The sequence below is a fragment of the Tubulanus polymorphus genome, chromosome 5, assembly GCF_964204645.1.
Source record: "Tubulanus polymorphus chromosome 5, tnTubPoly1.2, whole genome shotgun sequence".
Classification (NCBI taxonomy): Eukaryota; Metazoa; Nemertea; class Palaeonemertea; order Tubulaniformes; family Tubulanidae; genus Tubulanus; species Tubulanus polymorphus.
The window spans coordinates 4,665,598-4,674,790 of NC_134029.1; the positions used below are offsets into that span (position 1 = coordinate 4,665,598).

At 39.6% G+C, this 9,193-nt stretch overlaps 1 non-coding gene across 1 annotated transcript; it reads left to right on the forward strand.

The window, feature by feature from the left end:
• Nucleotides 1-7,586: 7,586 nt before the first annotated feature.
• Nucleotides 7,587-7,659, forward strand: Trnak-uuu (transfer RNA lysine (anticodon UUU)). The gene has a single exon. It is a non-coding gene; the product is annotated as a tRNA-Lys (tRNA).
• The last annotated feature ends 1,534 nt before the right edge of the window (nucleotides 7,660-9,193 follow it).

Genomic DNA, 9,193 nt, shown 5'->3' on the forward strand with positions numbered 1-9,193 from the left:
TCTCATTCAGAAAATGATACCAATTAATTAGCGTAGACGGCGATCTCTTCCCCGGTGGAATAATCATTTTAAATAATGCATACAAGTTGTAACCGTGATGAATGAGTCGCACGGAGATGTCACACGTGTTGTCTCTCGAATCGTGGCCTTACGGCTTCATCAAACTGGCGTCAAAACATTCGAAAATCTTCGTGAGAATTCACCGGAATTCGTAAACTATATACTTTGTTATATAGATCGTTATAGAAATCCCGCTTTACAAAACGAAAGAAAAAGCTCGTCTAGAAAGTTTCCTCGAGCTAATATGATTGTAGATGTTTCGATTGTATCCTATGATAGTCATCTTCAAGAGTACTGACGTTATAAACAAAATTATGAAATATACTTCAATCCAGACATATTTGAGACTAATTAAGTAATCAGATGTGATACAAACTGGGTAATAGTATAGTTACAAGCAAAACAAATTTAATCCAGACAGTACCCCCTATATTCTGCTCTGATTATATCTTGATTACATCATGCGCATGTTTTATCTCCATTTTCTAAAAAAGCATTTTCGCTCTTGCGGATGAAAATCTGTTTAATGAATTTACATAAATGCGGCGTCGTTTGTCTGCGACTCGATCCTGATTAATGTCACTGCGAATACAAATAACTTGACACTGGTATAAACCAGTGTCACTGATTTGCACAATCCTTACTGATGAAGTAACGTACCTTGTCTACCAGTTGCCACTCATCTTCTCAAAGTGCTCTTACAAGCTTCACCGAACACCAGCAGCAATTGCCATAGTAACCAAAATGAAGATCGGCATCCCGGCGGAATTTGGGCTACCAAGCGTTCACAAGATTTCTCCATATCTCGAAGCTAGTGTTGTGGACACACACAAAGTACGACGTCGAATATTTTCAGCATCGTGTCATGTCAGCTGGTGACTTTATGCACACAGACTTGCCGGAATTATGTTTTCCCCAATTTTCATTCTCGTCGAAGAGCCCTTTTTGTTACCTTAAAAACCTGCAAATTGACGCGTAAAATGACTTTTATGATGAACGAGGCGAATAGATGTTTAATTACATAAATGGTACCGGGGGTCACTTTTGTCCTCAGAATTAGCCCCATAGCAATTGATTTACGTACTATAAAACAACGATAAAACGCTATCAACTCGCAGTTTTATGATCTCTTTTTGCTTCTTGGTGCGAATGTCTTGATGCAGGGACTCGACTTGGCAATTTGTATATATAGTAGGTGTTAAGCTTGGTTCTTGTTTCGCAACTGCTGGATAATCTTTGCAGCCCATAGCAGCACCAGGGAGGGAGTCCTAAATCCGCTACGTATTCATACCCTTAACTCGGTCACGACTCATGTAAACTGTAGAAAAGACTACTTCAGTGGAGTAGTTCAGTACTTCAATGTCGTCTTGCCGGTGTAGAGACATTTTTAGCTTCTTACTGAAAGTCGTCGATTGCGATCGAAGATAAAGACAAAGATTTATAGCCTAATCTAAACACTTCGATTGCATCGCTCGTCTTCAAAGGGGATCTATTGAAAAATATGAGCTCGGAACATCGAAGATTCGCGTTAATGAGGTTTTATGCCTGAAAATCGCCGATTGATCAAACTTACGTTGATGAGAATGCGTCTTTAATGCTACAGTTAAGTTTGATGTTTAGACACTTGATGAATGAAACGACGACGGAACACGAGGGGAGAACGTTAATTAAAAGTATACGAAATCATATCACTCAAAACAACAGCAAATATCAGGCGACACTCGTGTCGGCTTTAGTGACAGCAGTAACAGCCTCAGACTGCGTGTCTGTGTCTGTATCGAGCTGGAGTCAATGACCTGCAATCTCAATATCGCAAACACCAAGCAACCTAAAAGTCGGTTCAATTCTATTTACCGAACTGATGTAAAGATATGTATTCGCCTCCTCATACTTTACTCTTAGTCTTTGTAGTAAAATTTGGTCCATTTTCAATCACGTTTTAAAACGGTTTTTTATCATCTGGTCCAAATACAATCACATCAAAAAATGACTTTTCTATTCGGTGTTTTGTTTTAGTTGTCATTAGCCGTAGATAGCGTAGTAACGACTAGCGCACCTGGTGGATCCTCAATTGCCACAGTAGCGTTGCTATATCTGCATTTATTCACGGCGAGATTCTTGCATCGACCAGCTATCCGCCACTATAACCATTTAACCATGCTCCTTTACTTTGAGTAAGTCTTAAAGAGTTTCACATTTTTGCTGTCGTCATTTTGTTCGCCATAATGGTTCGAATTCGTCATCATTTCGCTGATCATCGTCGCCATCATCATCGTTAGATGTTGTTTTAGATAATCGGATTTCAACCTGTAGATGAACTTTGCCGACCAAATTCAAAAGTAAAATTACAGTTCACCTATTACAGAAGCCGTTATGAATCAGCAAAAAAAATCCGATTCGTCAGTAGCTTTTGATGACGATATTGTTTTTGTAATCTGATATAATAAAGCTCTTTACAATAGTACAGTTTATAGGTGACTCATGGTATTATTACGTATACTAATAACCACCGTGTGCGCGTGGAACTGGACGCGCTTTGTCCTATTAATGAGATAGTGAATGGTAGTTCAGAAGCCGCGCGGTTTTTTCATCATATCGTCGGGTTCCAGTAAATTAAAGCGTCGATAATGCGTCATCATTGCGCGAGTCTTTGCTGTCATTAAGACTGTCACTGACTGTGCGGTGTCGGTAGTGTGTCTCGTGTCTCGAGATGGGGGTCATTTGCGTTCAAAATCATTTTGAGCGCAACAGATCGATGATAAATGCACTATAGTGGCATCGAATGACGAACGGATTGCGTATAAGTGTATTAAAACAGTTTTTATGGGCATCGACTTCGATTTTAAAACCCTAACTAAACCTTGCACTTAGCATACTACACGCTTCGATTCCAATGTTGCTTACGACTCGATAGAAATCATCGGCTTTTAGTTCCTTGCTGCCTGGCTTATCCTTTTCCTTCGGGAAATAGTTTTTCAGGGGCCATCTGAATATCTAGGTATAAAATTCATTTCATATCATTACCACGCATGTATGTAGCGTGTATATGTGAGATGGCGGTGGCTCCAGGCTGGGAGAAGATGCTGAGAACCTATTAAGGATTGATTTGCCCCTAATCTGGCTGTTGTCTAGTTAATTATGGGGATTTAAGTCATTTCCGTGGTTTACAAGAGTCCGACACAGCTGCAGACACGAGCCCTCATTAGCAGACGCGACAGTAGAAGTATAGCAGACGATCTTATGTGGCTGCTTTATATACGACATTTCTACCATTCGTTTCTTCGTTACTGTTGTATTTCAAAGGAATATGCCTTCTTATCCCGAAGGCCTGAATGAAAATTATTCAACCTCTGGAAACATTGTTCGTTCCCAGGGAAGTGTGATGCTCATCACACTTCCCTGGTTCCATACGGAAATATCTCTTAACTCGTGGAGTCAGTTACAAGTTGAAACAGTTTTTGTTACTGAGCTCGTTCTGCGCGTGCTGTGTATCGGCGTGTGATCAGCCGATCTTAGATTAATAATCCATCAGTTATCTTTCACTGACTCATATAATCAAACACATTTATTTCCCGGCCTAAAATCATCGTTAGTTGCCGCGATATAGCGAATTGACACACGCGGGTTACGCCGCGCGCGCATCGATGATGGAATGCGCGAATTTGTTTATTCAATGAGACATCCACTGTGGATGCGGGTCCGTTCAGGGCTCTGATGTGTCAGAAATGTGCGCAGCTTTAGTTGTTTCAGTTATTTTTCCAGGAGCAATAATCATTCCATGTGATTAGTCCAATATGGGTTGATTTTATTTTTAGTCGCGTAATAGGAATTCTGTACGCATTGACAAGAAAACCAAATATCAAACCAAACGACGTTATTATACCCATGAAGGAATTTCCATATATATTATTTTTGTCAAACCCTCAGTCAAAATTGTCTATACGTACATGTATATACATCTAACAATTCCAATACATCTAACAATTCCAATAAGCTGTGCACTAAAACGACTCATTCCTATTACAACAAAAATTGATTGCTTCGACCGGAGGGCAAATAGCGGACATATATTGGAATATCGCTTGTTTGTAAATCCATCACTGATGCCGGTATTAATTCTCGAGGTTTCAAATCACTCGCTGTCGCCATTGCGCAGCTCGTTCGTGTGTTTTGCCGTCGTGCTTTTGTCCCACAAGTATATTCACGAGTAATATTAAGTTACGACAGTTTTTGTTTACCGATAATTGATATAAACATTTCGACGGTCGCGAATTTGAGTGTTGGCTGAAGTGTGTAAAAGCTCTTATCCTAATGGACGGCGTTCCCGGGCTCCACACGTCCTCGTGTTTAGTTAACCTGCCGTCGTATTGTTCTCACCGCGACGAAATACAATAGGGCAACGATCGCGGCAACGGCAAAAACTCGGCAATAATCTGGGTTTCTCACAGAGACAATAGACTTGAAGTTCATTATTGCCACATTCGTGGCACGTAAAACTAATTGAGGTGTAAACAATTATCTTATTCATATCAATTACACAAAATACGATTTTTATCAATTATCTCGGGTAAAGATGGTAGACAAATGAATTGATAGATGTTGAAAAATGGTGATGTAAAATGATCTTTCCCTTTTTTCATCATTCTGTCTGATGGCTTGACACTTTGCTTTGTGGTATGTATAACTTGAACATTTTGTGGGTGTAAGTAGCCAACATTTATTTCCCAAATACCCCATACAACACATGAGTGTCGTAGGATTCTTAAAGTTGTAGACTATAAAATATGGAATACATGTATGTCACAAATTTACTTCAATGTTACAATTATACGCAGTAGAAAATTAAAGTCTTGATAATTAATTCAAACTCGTCCTGCGAGTATATTGACTTGATTTAAAGGCGTTTTGAAGAATGTAACTTGACCAAAGTAGTATAGGCCCGGGCCCAACAGTGCTTCATTCTGGCTACGCCCCAGCAGCATTGTGTTATATTTCTATAATAAACAATATAACGACCGTGTTTGGCCTTGGCTGATGAAAGTTCCGCCGTTCTTTTCGAGTGGTTGTCGTCGGTGATTTTTGTTGCTGTTATTGGCAGCAGAAACGGGCAAATTTCCATCATAATTCGGCTCTACATCTGCGGCGGAATGATCGCCGCCAGCGTACGAATACACGAGACAATCGGCAATCATTTATCGGCGCGATGCGAAGATTCTTTCATATGAAAGTGTCGTATCTATAATTTCGTCTTTTTGTCGCTTGTTCAGTCTGTCTGTCTGCTCTTGCCCTTCAGGTATATTTGATGTCGGTGTGGAGCTGGTGCGCCGAGTTCCATATTAGTATCGCGTCATCTCCATCTAGTTATAAGTCGCGAAGCTTTTCACGCATCATGGAACTAGGTTCAACCACCTCGAACTCGTTTGCTGAACTGGGGGTAAAGAATTGAGGATACAAATATCAGATAGTGTTTCGTGTTATCATGTTATGTGTATTCACCCAATCTTATACATTTTCTGGAATAACTTGAAGCATTCACATTATTTCACTCCCTGTTATCCCAAGAGTGGATTTGACATGAATTCTAACATGTTTTACTTTGGTGCAACCCATGCTCACAATTCCCTACTATAGGCCAAAATACGACTACTGTCAGTGTTATATATTGTCATTGTCAAGTTGGAGGGGGGGGGGAAATCTTTCCAAATAGGGTTGACAGAAGCAAAGATGAATTACGAGCAAAAAATTGATCAACATAACCGTCGAAACACAGAGGACAACGGTCAATTACCAAAGGAGTGATGGAAATCTATACTTCTTTTCTTCATAGTGTGCGTATGAATCTATACATGCATATCGGCGACAAAATTAAAGACAACTATGTATAATAATCATATGAACAAATAAAGTCAGTGTTTGTTGACATTGTTGGCGGTTTTACCCTCGTGTGCGGGATGTATATCGGATTCGGGCGGCTTTATTTACTTCCCTCGTATATTAATAGTATTATTACTGGTTAAATATTGGCCGTGGATAGGGGTTCAGTAGCCACCGTCATCTGTCCAGGATGTTTGCCTTATTAATGCGAATTGCCAGCAACCCCCGTATTTACAATATCGATGTATGTATGCGCGAGACCGGAGACAAATTCTCAGAAATTATCATAATATTTTTGTGCGTAACAATGTAAACCACGAGTTGAAATGTAAAATTGTTAAACTTCCAGTACACTTCTTAAATGAGCAGCCTCACTTACAAGAAAAGTAATGTAGAAAAGCCCTCGAACGTCATTCCGAGTTTTTCAATGGTGAATAATCCAAATACTAGATTAACTTTATAGTGCTGCCACCTAGTCATTTCGTTACCGATAATGAGTGATTTGAGTAAAGGCAAAGAATAACATTTTACTCATCTTTAAATTAAAATATTTCACCAATCCGTCGATACATACGTATGAAGTGGTTGTTATAAAACTTTGTTTGTGTAGTTAAACATAATTTTCTCATGATGTTCGGCGTGGTTTGTGGAGAGATTTTGACCTATCTATTTCTGTAGTGTCATTCACTAACCAATACGTACGTCACTTATCCCGTATTTTCTGGCATGAAGTACCCTCGCTTTGTGCACTGTGAATACACTTCCATCTCTCCATTACCACAACAGTAGACACGTGTGCGTACGATCATCAATAAACCGTGACATAAATGTGATGATTATTGGATGTTGCGTACATTGTATGCATACACATAGGTGTAAGAACCGCGCGGATGTCCGGGGTTTGAAACATCCGATGCGAATACTGTTCGGGTTGCATACTCGCTATTATGATATGGTGTCAATACCCTCCTCAAACTATTTCTTCTATAGACAGTCTCCAGTCTGTGATAAAAAGCTAAGCTTTCTGTGGGTGTCACCAAGTCTTCTGGACTGTGGACATTCAATATTTTCGTTTTCGCTATCAAGCACCAATCAGTTGAGTACACCGTATACTATAATGTCCCCCTCACTAATTGCAGCTGGATGCACTTTCTCTGACCCGCCAGTCAGAGTTTAATGATCCATAGGGTTGAGTTTCCTGATTGAAGTCTGCACAAGAGAAGTATCTTCATGTCTGAATGTCCCTAGGGACATAATTAATTAAATCAATGACCTAAGATTCACACATTTACTATATATAAACAAGTATGCCTGTGTCGGAGAGTTCACTGAAAGAAATGAAGGACCAGGTACGAACGAGATTCTGAAGCGTCTGTAAGAAATGAAATACAGCTTCGAGAAGGAATCCACTCGTTCAACTGATTATGCCGAACCTAGTAGTAGCCTGCAAACGGAAAGTGTCACTCAGGTTTCACTTGAATGAGATAGTTCCACTTCTCGGAGACTCATTGAGATTGAAGCTACATGAGTGCATCTCGTTGCATCTAATTGAATGGTGTTAAAAATAGTTCTAGTTAGAATCACAAATCCCGCTATAAATCAATATTCGCTTTGTATCGATCCGAATCGATAGTTAATGGAGAGTACGCAGAGCCCGGTTAGCTCAGCCGGTAGAGCATCAGGCTTTTAACCTGAGGGTCCTGGGTTCGAGTCCCATACCGGGCGCTTAACAATTCAATTTTTCTTTTTTATTCAGGCATCACATTTTAAGATAATTAAGATAATTTCACTATAATCTAAACCAATAATTGTAACGTAGCTAACTGATTGTAATCCAAGTATTATAACGTAACCGATTGGGTTCTGATAAAATCGCTAGTAGCGTTTAGCAACCGTGAAACCCTGGGGTTGATGGCGCAACCATGACGGATATATAAGTTTATACCTTACTAGATTTGTGGATTCTATCTACGTATCTATACTGCTGCAATATAACGACCGAAGCAATCAAAGCTAATATTCGGTAAAACGATCGTAAATTGTCGTCGTGTAACTATCTATCCGTACACGGTCTCACTGATGAAGCTACAGCCGAATCAAATCATAATCGCGCGCGACCAGTAGCAGTATCTAATCACAGGCGCAATATGGAGGAGAACCGTGTATTTTAGAACCACAAGTCAACGGTGGTCTCTATGGAGAGTATCAAAACGTAGTTTCTTTTGATTTTAATCCTAGTTAGGTAGATATATTTGCTCATAGCTTAGAAGATAAAATCCATTTCAAACACGAATATGGAATCTTATCCATTCTACAACGGAATTACCATTTTCGACTGTCACTTTTTGCTTGAAATGTCTAATCCGTGGCGCCATGACATCAAACCTCGATTTCTTTATGTTTCATTCGCTTCCGCGTCGTTTATTCACGAGGCGAAAACTCTCTTTTGGGCCATAGCGGAAATAGGAGCTCATAATCTTTATGTAGTTTTTGTATGGAGTGACATGGAGTAAACAAGCTCTGGTCAAATAAGATTGGCCATGTGTATAATAACCATCCTTTCAAAAACTGCGAATTCAATTCGAATGCAGTTTTCACGAAATGAATCACGCCGGGTGATAACCCGAATGGCTCGCATTCGCTTTGACCATAAAAGGCACCAATAACGCTTTGAGAGTAAGAGATTTTATCATTGGTGACTCTTTCATTTGTTGACATACACCTTGAGTTGACTTAACGAGATAAGGCGAGACCAAGTCAAAATGATAAGCATCTAAATCATAGGGGTACCAGGTCTAACGGGCCCCGTGAATATACATTGACGCCTGAAGTGTGTGGGTCATACAGAACCCGCGGCTACAAACATCATTTCTACGGTCATTTTTGTTGCAAAACCGTTTCGTTGCCTCTTTCATTGCACGCGGATAAAGGACATGTGAAAAAAACCGCAAGAACATTATTTGGACCATAGGTCCAATTAGTGGTAGTTTGGAAAAATGCTTTTTTGAGCGGAAATCGAAAAGTTTTAATAACCGGATTTGAAAATGTGCACAAAACTAGCCAATTTTTTACAAGACGACTTGACTAATTGTTTACACGGGTAAATCATACAAATGGTATTTATACTGAGAATATAAAATCATTTATTTACCAAATAAATTGCACACAATTATTAATGGTTTACTTTTCTGTATATCGTTGAAGATTCTGAGAAATAAACTACCTACCACCCCCACAGACGAGTGAGTCTCATTGTACA